The following is a 12,726-nucleotide window of genomic DNA, read 5'->3' as shown; positions in this document are numbered from 1 at the left end:
GAAACCCATTCAGATCAAATTTCTGTCTGCTGGTAATGAGTGATGGGAGAGTTCATTATCAATAGGACAAAGATCGAAAGTTGTAACCCATTATAGAGCTGTACACACACAGCAAGAACTGATCCAAAATTACCTTAGTCAACGGGTCTGCTTGCACTCCGTCTCCTCCCCAGTATACATGGTCTTGGGAGAAAAGGATCCTAAGTTTGTATTTGCTCAGATTTTCTTACCATAAATTAAAAAAAAAGTGCTCATCAATGTCTTACTTTCCAATCATCATTTCAGCTAGTGTTGGGTTGATATCTTATGGGGAAAGCTATACAGGAAATCCAAAGCTCACCGCTGAGTCATAAAACAATTTAGACCACCGACAACTTGGGAGTTTTGTTATCCCTCCCCAAAATCTATTATGGTGTGCTTTATTGGACCTATTCATAGTCCAGTGAGGTCATTATGTAGCTTTCACACAATGGCCTGGCATTTTACCATTTTAAAGTGTAAACAGTGTGAACCAGGTATAGTGACACATACCTGTGATCCTAATACACAAGAGGATGAGGGGGCCCTCAAAATGGTTCAGTGAGTAAAGACACTCTCCAACAAGTCTGACCTCCTAAGTCCCATCTCCAGAACCCGCACATGGATGGAGAGAACTACTGCCAAATTGTTCTCCCACCTTCACACACACAATAAAATGTTTTTAAAGCAGTTGAGACGCCAATCATGGTAGTGCACGCCTTTAGTGCACTACTTCTGCCCCAGTGCAGAAGCAGGTGGATTAGTGTGTGCGTTGGAGGCCAGCCTGGTCTACACAGAAGACAGGGCACCATTTCAACAAGGATGGCATGGTGAGTAACCTATGTCAAAAAGAAAATTTAAAAAGAAGCTGGAGGGTCAACAGTTTGAGGCCAGCCTAAGCTATATCAAAGAAAATCATTCTCCAAAAAACAAAACAATAGAGTATATATTGGAGTGGGGAAGTGGCAGATGGATCTCTGAGTTCCAGGGCAGCCTGATCTACAGAGCTACAGAGTTCCGGGACAGTCAAGGCTACACAGAGAAACCCTGTCTTGAAAAACATAACAATCAACAAAACAAAACGGCAGCCCACAGAATGGGAAAAAATATTCACCAACCCCACATCTGACAGAGGGCTGATTTCCAAAATATACAAAAAACTCAAGAAACTAGTCACCACCTAATCCAATTTAAAAGTGGGGTACAGAACCAAATAGAGAACTCTCAATGAAGGAATCTAAAATGGCTGAAAGACACATAAGTGCTCAACATCCTTAGCCATCAGAGAAATGTAAATCAAAACAACTCTAAGAAACCATCTTACTCCTGTCACAATGGCTACAATTAAAAACACCAATGACAGTCTATGCTGGAGAGGATTGGAGAAAGGGGAACACTTCTCCAGTGCTGGTGGGAGTGCCAGCTTGTACAGTCACTTTGGGAATCAGTATGGCGACTCCTCAAGAAAATGGGAATGAGTCTACCACAAGATCCAGCAATTCCACTCTTAGGCATATACCCAAAAGAAGCACATTCATACAACAAGGACATCTGTTCAACTATGTTCATAGCAGCATTATTTGTAATAGCCAGAACTGTAATTGAGAACATGGGGGGAGGGGAGGTGGGACATGAGAGAGTAGAAAGATCTAGTCAGGGGAAAAATAGAGGAGAGCAAGAAAAGAGATTCCTTAATAGAGGGAGCCATTATAGGTTTAAAAAGAATTCTGGCACTAGGGAAATGTCCAGGGATCTACGACTTTGACCCCAACTAACAATCTAAACAGTGGATGAAAGGCTGCCTTAAATGCCCTTCTCCAATAATGAGATTGTTGACTACCTTATATGTCATCCTAGTGCCTCCATCCAGTAGCTGATGGAAGCAGAGGCAGACACTCATAGTTAAACACTAAGCTGAACTCTGGAATCCAGTTTCAGAGAGGGAGGAGTGATGAGCAAAGGGGTCAGGACCAGGCTGGAGAAACCCACAGAAACAACTGACCTGAACAAGGGGGAGCTCATGGACCCCAGACTGATAGCTGGGAAACCAGCATAGGACTGTTCCAGACCCCCTGAGCGAGGATGTCAGTTTGGAGGTCTGGGCAATCTGTGAGGCCTCTGGTAGTGGATCAGTATTAATCCCTAGTATATGAATAAACTTTGGGAGCCCTCTCCACATAGAGGGATACTCTCTCAGCCTAGACACACGGGGGAGGGTCTAAGCCCTGCTCCAAATGATGTGACAGACTTTGAGGATTTCCCCATGGAAGACCTCATCCTCCCTGGGGAGCAGAAAGGGGTTGGGATGGGGAGGGGAGGCGGCAGGGAAGAAGGGGAGGGAGAGTGAACTGGGATTGACTTGTGAAAGAAGACTTGTTTCTAATTTAAAAAAAAAGAAACAACAACAACAAGAGTATATGTTGGAGTTGGAAACACATGTAGCTTAGTTGTAGAGCACTTGCTCAACATGTGTGCCCAAGATCCTGTGTTTGATTGTGAGCGTCACTAAAAGTGTATGTCATCTTTAAGGGTTAAAGATTCACTCGTATTTCACATGGAAATCATAATTTTCAAACTAATGAGACTATCACAAAATATCTGCATTTTTTGTCCTGTTGTCTCCTCTCTGAGAAACATACAAAAAATCCATTTAAGTGGTAGAGGGCACAATAATGTTGCCAGAAAAGCTGCCTATTGCAGCTGGCAGCCGCTACTACACAAACCCGTAACTGGCTGGAGCACCTAGAATAAGAGATGGTGGAGGACTCAGCCCTAAGTGGGACAGCTGTGTCTCCAGCACTAAGGCTCAGGGAGAGAACAGAAAGAATGTAAGAATCACGGGGTGGGAGACGTACAGCAAAAAGCGTCTTCTGTGCTTGACATAGCTGTTGCAATCATGAACTCACGGAAGCTGTAACAAGCCACACAAAACCAGCACAAGATTGGGCCTGTCTGCATTTAATCATGGATGGGAGAGGGGTCCAAGAGGCCAGACCCTTCCCTGAGGGACTATCCACAGCTAATGGTTGATGGGGGAGGAGGGTGTCATTTTCTTCAGTGATATAGTCACTGATGAGTGGCCAATGCACCAGTAAATTACCTCCTACCCACGCTCCAGCAAGAAACTCTAATTAAACTCAGTGGGTCACAGAAAAGAAGACATGAAAATAGGAGGGGGGCTTGTTGATAAGGGTTTTAACTGGAGAGAAGGGACTGAGAGTGAAATTCTTTATATAAATGTAGGATTCTGTCCAAGGATTTTTGAAAATTTAAAGATGATAATGTCCTTGCTTCACTGCCTATTCAAACAAAAAAAGTTGATGAAAAGCAGGAACCTAAAAGGTAGATGGATGCGTTTGTGGCAGAGCTTTACGATAGGCATATTGGGCTGTCAGGATGACTCCATGTGGGAACCAGAGTACAGAGGGAAAGCCTGCGAAAGAATAAAAATCCATATCATATAAACAAACGAAATAGGTAGTGTCGACAAAATTAGTAAATCATCAAATAGTGATACAAACAAACTAATTCTTTCTGCATATCAAATGTGGGCGAAGGAATAGTAAACAAGATCATGGACAGATCTTTTCCCCTCCTTTTTAATTTTTTTGAGAGAGAGAGAGAGAGAGAGAGAGGGTCTCTTGTAGCCAAACTAACTTAAAAATTGCTCAAACTTGCTATGTAGTTAGTATAGAAGACTTCTAGCATACTGGCTTCCATGGTACTGGAGCTCCAACACTCAACAACTGAATTTCATTGCATTAACTCCACGAAAAGCCTAGTTTTCAGGCTCCCCCACTATTGAACCACTATTGAACTCCCCTCACTGGTTTACTTGAGACAATAAAAAAACTATTACTATTCCTCCTCCTCCTCCTCTGTTTCTGGAGAGCTGATCTCAGAAAAAAAAAAAATTAGCATGTCCACAGCCTTTCCCTTATCTGTGTTTTTCCAATGTAATGGTTATAGTAGCGGTGATTTTGTGCATTTGCGTGCAGGTGCAGGCATACTGCAGCTCTCCCGTCTCTGCTAGCAGGCTTGTACAATAAGCTGTTTCACCCGCTGAGCCATCTCGCAGGTCCCCTTATCTGTCTTCAAATGTGTGGTTTCTCAGAGCCAGTGTTCCCATTGCACTACAATGAAAAAACAAGATGCTGATTCTTGGGTCCTGGTTTTGATTTTTTGTGTTTTGTTTTGTTTTGTTCTGTTTTGACTTGGCAGAGATTTCTCTTTTTCTGTTTCCAGTCTTTTAAAGTAGGCACAGATTTGCTTACAATAAAACTGATTTCAAGAACACATAAAAATTAAACCCAAACAATGAGACTAAATCTAGCAATCAAAAAAGATGAAGAACACAAGGCACAAGAAAATTGACGAACTCGGGTGATGACCTGACAGCAAAATCCGAGTCCTCGTTCTGCACATCATAGAAACGGTACAGTGAGGTTTGTGGATGGATCTTGGTACTCATTACTTAATAACAATCCACACAGAGTTAAGTGGTCTTTATACACAGACAGCATCCATTTAAATTAAATACATTTTATTTTCTACAAGGTAATATAATTATAAGGCCACAATATTCCCTTTAGACAAATCCCTGAAAGCAGTGATTTAATATCAGTGTTACTCATTCTTTTCAAATATAAATTATTTTAACCTAATTAAGGTTACAGATAATTTTTAAATACTACAAACATCACAACTAGTATATTAAAATTATTTATAATATTTTTATCTAATATCCAAAGAAAATTTACTGACAAATGCTTAGTTGCAGTTCATCTGACATGCTTACTGATTGATCCCATAGATATAATTATAGGTCATGATTTTAGTGTCTGTTCTTTCTTCCTACTAAATTAGGAACACTATATTTACGGAACGGGTAAACACAAGTGGTACCAGGCACCCATGGCTCTTCAGTTAGCTGTCAGAGCTCAGATATAAATCCTTGCTATGTGAGAGCAAGTTGGATCCAATTCTTCATCAAAGGTACAGTGCTGATGGAGGCTGTCATATGCCTTCCAATATAAATCCCCAATCCAACAGCTTAAGGAAAGGAGATCGACAGAGACGGAAGAAAAACCAGAAATGCTGCGGAGAAAATGCCCCCTTTCTGTCTAATGCTTGTTTCTCTTGCTGAAAGGAATACTGTGTACCGGTGTTTAAAATTGAACCCCTGGGGCCCATGAGATGGGTAAAATCGCCTGCTGCGAAAGCCCAACAACCTGAGTTTGATCCTCAAAGCCCACCATGGAAGCAAAGTGCGTGCAGTAATAAATTATATAAATTAACAAAATGAAAAATTTTTTATAAAGAAACTCCAGTGGGTAATATTTTCTGGTCTACTTAAAACAATTCTAAAAGCATTTTGAGACTTTTCTTTAAGGCACTTTCAACATCCTTGCTTCTCTCAGGCTGAGTTTTTGCTTTCTTTCCTGTTGTGCATGTCTACTTCAGAAACACTGTTAGTATCTCGCATCTGAGCGAGTGAGGCAGTCTGGCACACTAAGTACACTTGTAGCTACGCCGTCCAGGCTCATGCTGGTAGCCCAGCAGTATTTTTTTCCACACCACCATTACACACAGAACCTGAGGCTGGAATGCTATTGCCGTTTCCATGCTAACACACTTGGTCCTGCACAGGAGCTAGCTAGGCCATTCGCTAAACAGCTCAGGTCAGAGCTTCCTGGAGGCTTGCATTCACTGGGGCTCGACCTCAGTGGCCTCCCAGATCTCTCACCTTTAAAGTCTTTCTTAGAACATACAGGAAGGCATTCTTTTTCACAGGCTGAGAAGTTTAAAGATTCTACGATCTCTGTGGGCTCTGGGCTAAAATTCACAAATTATCCTCCTTTGTCATTTTCTCCCCTCTCTTTCTTTTATAATCACCAAGAACACCTTGGAGGAGCAGAGGCAGGTGGCTCTCTGTGAGTTCAAAGCCAGCCTAACCTGCATGGTGAGTTCCAGTCCAGAACAGCCAGGGATACACAATGAGACCCTGTCTCAAAAAAAAAAAAAAAGAAAGAAAGAAAGAAAGAAAGAAAGAAAGAAAGAAAGAAAGAAAGGAAACAGTAAAAGGAAAAAAAAAACGAACAAACAAAAATTCTGATTAGCATTCAAAAACCAACCTCAAATAAATGTGTGCCTTCTACAGTTCTACCGGTGTCTCTAACAGGAATTACCCTTACTCAGCAGCTAGCACAGGAGAGTAAGGACACTCTGCTTGGAAACCTTGTTTGCTGTTCCTACCACTGAATCTACACACAACCCTTCCATTCTTCACTCAGAGCAGCAGCAGCAATGTTTGTGGCCAAACACTACTCAAAGTATGAAGCTTGCTGTCACGCTCTGCCACAACGCGTTTCTAGCAGCATGTGGCTGGGAAGAAGCTACTGGAAGCAGCTGACTGCTGCCCAGGCACCTCGAAAGAGAGCTAATTGTTCCGTGTAGACATCAGCTGCTATAAGGGAAACACTGCGGCTAATTTTATTTTCCATAGACTGTATTCCTAAAATTTTTATCACCGGCATTCAAGTATCATGATACGCAGAGCATGAGAAAATTCCATAATGTCAAAACACCAGAAGGGCTCTCTGTTGATTTTCTATAATTCAGTGCTGGGGGGATTGAGCTCCTGCCTGGAGAATGCTCTCCCATTGAGCTCTACGTCAGTTCCTACTTTCTATTCTCTTTATTTTTTTACTACATTTATTTATGTGCATATCTGTGTGGAGGTGCACTAGCCATGGCATGAATGTACTACCACACAAGTGTACCATGACATGCATATACCATTGTATAAATGTGCCCCTGGGTATACATGCCATAGCATATGTATGTAACAACCAGCCTGTGCCACAGCATGAGTGTGCCATGAAGTGTATATACCATGATGCATATTGCCAGTATGTGTCATGGTGTGTGCGCGCGAGCGTGTGTGTTTATGTGTGTATGTGTGTGTTCTGCAACATGTATGTGCTACAACATGTGCCCCAGCATGCATTTGCCATAGTGTGTGCGTGCCACAATGGGAATGTGTCATGGCACGAGTGTGGAGATTAGAGGACTATTTGTAGGAGTCAGTTCTCTCCTTCCACTATGTTCTGAGGATTAAACTCCAGACTCCACACACTTTTACCCACTGAGCTCTAGTTCCTATATTCCTGATGAAGCTAGAGGCAGCAGTCTAAGTAGTCACTTTTCCCAAGGTTAACTATTTCCACAAATTTAACTCCAGCATGCCTGCCTTCGCTATGCAAAATAATTATTCCCTATTCACAGCTCCCTTTTAATTAGATATCTCCTCTATCCTAAGTACTATGACAGTCCAGGTACCACAGCTGGGGTTGCAGCCTATTGTCCAGAGGATACTAAAATTGTTCAAACTAGCCAGTCCTTTGCATTTGTATATGCCTGTTTACCTGGCGTGCCTATTCGTCCCAAGGAAGCCTCTTGCCTGGAGTTTACCTCCCTCTGCTAGGGCACCTCGCTTAGACATTTCCATTCACGTCCCTGAGAGGCTATGTGCCTCCGGTGTCTGGGAAGTTATGAAAATTATGTTGAAGGCGTACAGCCTAGTTTTGGATCAGTATATGAGTGCTTGTCCAACGAACACGAGTCTCCAGATGAGGCGAAAGCCCACAGGGACAGTCTCACTTGGCAGGGACTTTGGGACAAACTAGAATACTACTGGGACCACATGATCTGTATGCTCTTTTCTCTCATAACATTGATGGTTCCCTTGGCGGTTTTAGTGTCATTTTGTCAGTCATGCATGGGACCGATGGGATCATTCCTGGAAACCCCTTTTTATTTTTCCTCAAATATTTCCCCCTACAATTCCTTGGGAGTTGATGCCTCTTGGGTTTCTTGCCTGGGGATACAAGTGCCGCAGCTGTCCCCGACTCTGGGTTTGGAGATGACCTAGCAGGGGAGACTTTGAGATAGACGCTGTACTACGTTGGTACTACCAGTGACCCAGATATTTGCAGTGAGACTTTAAAATCCTGTGGCCCACATGGATAACATGCAAACGGGGTGGACCAAGATACTGCATGATGCTGGTAACAGAGTTGAGATTCTTTGCAAGTAGGGAGGGCCTTTTAAAGTGTATCCTGCCGCAGTCTTTAAAGACTTAACGATGTTTTTCTCGGAATTCCTAACCAGCTCTGTCTGACCTGGTTTCTGTATACATACAGGGGTGAAGGATTTCTAGGCAGCTTCAAGTGCCCATTTTTTTCTAGTGTTGAATAAAAGAAAAAGAAAAGTATTGATAATACAATGGTTTATCTCATAGTTGTGTCAAATTTTTCATCTAAATGTAAAGATCACTTTAACCACTCAAACACTAAGTGGGTTCTATTTTATGTTCACATTATTGTGTGTTCCTTACTTTATATTTCTGCTTGATTCATCCAGCCTGGAGAAGTGTACTCTGCCATTGTGTTTGCGATCATTATTGTCAGTTTATTTCTAAATTCATGTTCTGTTATTATAGTATTAGAAATTAGCACGATGCTAATCTTTCTCTGGGAAAGTAAAGAGGAGTCGGAGATGGTGGCACACGCCTTTAATGCACCTCTCCAGCTCTTGTCCCTTCTTCCTAGTCTAAGCACTTGTCTCTCCCCTTATAGGGTCACTATGGCGCGCCCCTAAAGTCATTCTAGTATGCCTGGGAGCTTCCTTTTGCCCTACCACCCTACCCGGCCCCCATTGAAGGAAAAAGGATGCCTTTCCTCCGTGATTTGGGACATTTCTCTCTAACAGGTCTTTCAGACCTATTGGAGAGGTCCAGGATTGAAATTCTTGTTACTATGACACTTACCCACTCTGCGCCCTCATGGTTCCTCTTTAACTCCCAGCCTCTGCATTGTTAGATTTTGCTAAATCCCCTGCCTTTATTTTTCCCTTGACTTGCAAGGTCAAACCTCTACCCCCTCCTGCAAGGCTTGTGCTTGTGAATGGATCTTCTAACGAAACAGCAGCCTATGTTATAGATGGTTGTTAGCTGTCATGTGGTTGCTGGGAATTGAACTCAAGACTCTTAACCACTGAGTCATCTTTCCAGTCCCCTGCAGCCTATGATATAAAGTGGGGCGGGGGGTGGGGCGGGGAGTACCATTTCAGACAGGGGAATACTCAGCTCAAAGAGTAGACATTAAGGACATTGATTTTCTTCCTTTCTATCTCTCTCTCTTTTTTTTTTTGTTTTTTTGTTGTTGTTTTTTTGTTTTTGTTTTTCGAGACAGGGTTTCTCTGTGTAGCTTTGGAGCCTACTCACTCTGTAGACCAGGCTGGCCTGCCTGCCTCTGTTTCCCCGAGTACTGGGATCAAAGGCGTGTGCCATCAATGCCCAGCTTCTTTCTTTCTCTTTTTAAAATGTGTATTGGCAGTTTTAAAAACTATTATGTGAACAATCTTTTTAACTTTACACCATTTTCTGTTATGTGTCTCACTTGTTTCCTCATTTTGAAACTGCTCCTTTGCCTCTAGCTCATACCACTATTTTCTTGTCATTACAAGATTTACAAAATGTTATTAGAAAAAAAAAGTGCCAATTCTTTGTGAGTCATATTCGACCCCACATTAAACTTCCAGAAGAGGGTACGATTGTGTTTTTCCCCAGGACACTGACACATCTGTTGGATTCTGGATCATCCCGTCCTGTGAAACACTACAACAACTCCTCAGCTTCCACTAACCAGCCACTGACTCACCGGTTCAGTACTGCATCCTCCACAACCGATGCCAGAAGAGCCTGTAGGTGACGGGTCTGGGGATCCTCTTCTACTTCACTCACGTCTCATTTTTCAATTCGTTCAGAACATCAAGCTCCACTTCCTGGCTGGGGTCAGACAAAAGCAATGGTTTCCCCAAGCAAGCAGAGGATCTTGTACTTGAGAGAGTGAGGTCACTCCTTCCTCTCTGTTTATGACTATGGTTGTTTTGCAGCCTCCCGCTAGCCATGGTCCTATTATTCCTCCTCAAGACCCTCCCTCAGGAAACTAGGATTAGAAGCCCCTCAAACAATCAGGACCATCCAGACAACCAATTCAGTAAATCCGTTTCTTCCCCTGGCTCAGTCTTCGTCTGTGCCGGGCCACCCCTGGAGGCTCCAGACTGGACCTCTGGTCCACTACTGACCTCTGACTCTCCTGTTACATTCCTCCCTATGGGAGCCTTTGTCTCCTTACTATCAGGAACTATGGGTCAATTATAGGAAGAAGCTATATTATCCATGGGCACTCAAATTCATAGTACAAAGGTTAGACTTACTACTGTCTCTTGTCACAATAACTAAAAATGGTTATGTGTTTACCCCTTACCCTATAATGGCACTGATTTTACCTGGAAGCAGATCTGGGCACATATTAGAGGAATTCGGAATAGTTCTGATTTGGAGATTAACATCCGTGATTAGCATCATCCAATATCTACTATTTTACATGCATATCTACAGATGTCCTCACCAGAAAGGGTTTGCTGGTTCTTTTCTTTCTTCTATTCAGTGATATGTTTCTGCTAAGGATTTTTGGTCTTTTATTATTAACTTGAGTTTCACTGTGGGATTATTTTTAATTCTTATTAGTCTTTTTCGATTCATCAGACACCTGAGTTTTGTTTGTGTGCTGTGACCCGTGACGTCCGTCTCATTACTTTAAAAAAAAAAAGAGGGGACCGAGTCATGTGGCCTAGTTTGGACCAGTTTATGAGTGCTTGTCCAGTGGGTCTCCAGATGAGGCAAAAGCCCACAGGGACAGTCTCACTAGGCATAGACCAGTGGACTTTGGGACAACACAGAATACTGCTGGGCCCATGCGACCTGAACCATCTTTTCTCTCGTAATATTGTTAATTCCCTTTGTAGTTTTAACGTCGTTTTTCTCACTCATGCAGGGGAGAGATGTGATCATTCCTGGAAACCCCCTTTTTTTTTCCTCAAATATCATCCCTTAAATTCTTTGGGAGCTGATGCTTCTAGGGTTCTTGTCTGGGGATGCCAGCTGTCACTCCAGACCCGGGATCTGTTCTGATTCAGTGCTGAAAGAATCAGAGGCAGACCACCCCTGTTCTGTAAATATGTTCTGAACGAGAGAGATTGTTGTTCTTGAAAATGTGTGCCCTCCAAAGCCACAGAGAAGCCCTGTCTCGAAAAACAAACAAACAAAAAATGTGTTCCTATGTCGATCATCTGTAGTTTTGTAAAGACGGAATGTACCTGGCTTAATATTTGGCCAAGCCAGCAAAATGATAAGTGCTGTTTTGGTTTAAAGATGCTTGGATATAAAAATTGAAAAAAATGTATTTGATAAATTTGGTTTTGCTGGGGGTTAACATTGGAGGATGGGGAAAACCTGCTTGTGGGAATGGAAAAACATGCTTGTTTTCGATGTATGGAAAAAGATGGCTGGAGCTATTTGGTGCAGCCTCTTGTGTGAAATTCATCTGGTGATTGGACAATTCATTTCTTTGAGCTGACACTACTTCCCCATCTCAGGACCTAAATTCAGGCTGCAGTGGGACCCCGGCAGAGGAGGATTAAAAAAAAAAAAAATCTGCCTTTCGAGCAGTAACTTTCATGACTATTTACATTGTGTCTGTGTGTTGTGCGTGTGCGCGTTCGTGCATGAACGTGGATATGCATGTACCACAGCACATTGTGCCACAGTGTGTGTGTGCCATGGTGTGTGTGTAGATGACAATACAGCTTGCAGTAGTTGGTCCACTCACTACATGGGTTCCAGGGACGAAACTCAGGTCATCAGACTTCATTGTAGGTAGCTTTACTTGCAGAGCCATCTTGTCAGTCCACTATAAACATTATTATTATTATTATTGTTATTATTATTATTATTTACTTTTTGTTTGGTGTGTGTGTGTGTGTGTGTGTGTGTGTGTGTGCACGCGTGCACGTGCGCACGCATGCACAGGCGCTCACGCTCCAACACATGCACCATGCCCCAGTGTGGAGGTCAGAGAACAATTTGTGGAATTCGACTCTCCCCTTTCACCTTGCAGATCAGGGAACGGAACTCCTATCCAAGGGCTTATCAGAAAGTGCCTCCACCCCAGGCGTATCTACAGCCCTAATGAACACTTTCTGAATAAAAGTACGAAAGACTTAGACGAAGCTTACTAGTGGGTGGTTGCCTAATATACATAAGGCCCAGTCAGGTTCAGGAAATGGATGCCCAGCACCACAAAGAAAAAGAAAGGGTGCAGGGTATATTTCCTTAGAGCAATTAGAGCACCAAGCAGTGCAGATGCTGCCAGATAAGAGTCAACAAGTCCACAATAGTAAGTTGTTTGTCTGCTCTACCCCACAGATGACAGCCACCACTACCTAAAGGGACACTGGTAAGTGAGTTGGGGACACTTGTGTCTCAACTGAGCACCAAGTGAGAGCCAAGTGCTCCTAGCATTGCAGCACAGAGTAATCCTAGCTCTGCAGCATGGAGTGCTCCTAGTGCTGCAGAGTGCTCCTAGTGCTGCAGCACAGAGTGCTCCTAGTGCTGCAGCACAGAGTGCTCCTAGTGCTGCAGCACAGAGTGCTCCGGAGAGCGTAGCTGGATGCCCCTTGCTGTACACAGGTCTCCTGAAGTTCTGAATAGGAATCACTACAGCAAGTGCCGCCAAAATCTTCAGAAAAGACTGGGAAGTGTAATAGCGCAAGACTGCAAGATTACCGTGAAGGCTGTGCAAA

This window comes from Cricetulus griseus, chromosome 2 (assembly GCF_003668045.3).
Source record: "Cricetulus griseus strain 17A/GY chromosome 2, alternate assembly CriGri-PICRH-1.0, whole genome shotgun sequence".
In the NCBI taxonomy this organism is placed as follows: domain Eukaryota; kingdom Metazoa; phylum Chordata; class Mammalia; order Rodentia; family Cricetidae; genus Cricetulus; species Cricetulus griseus.
This window is presented reverse-complemented; position numbering follows the sequence as displayed.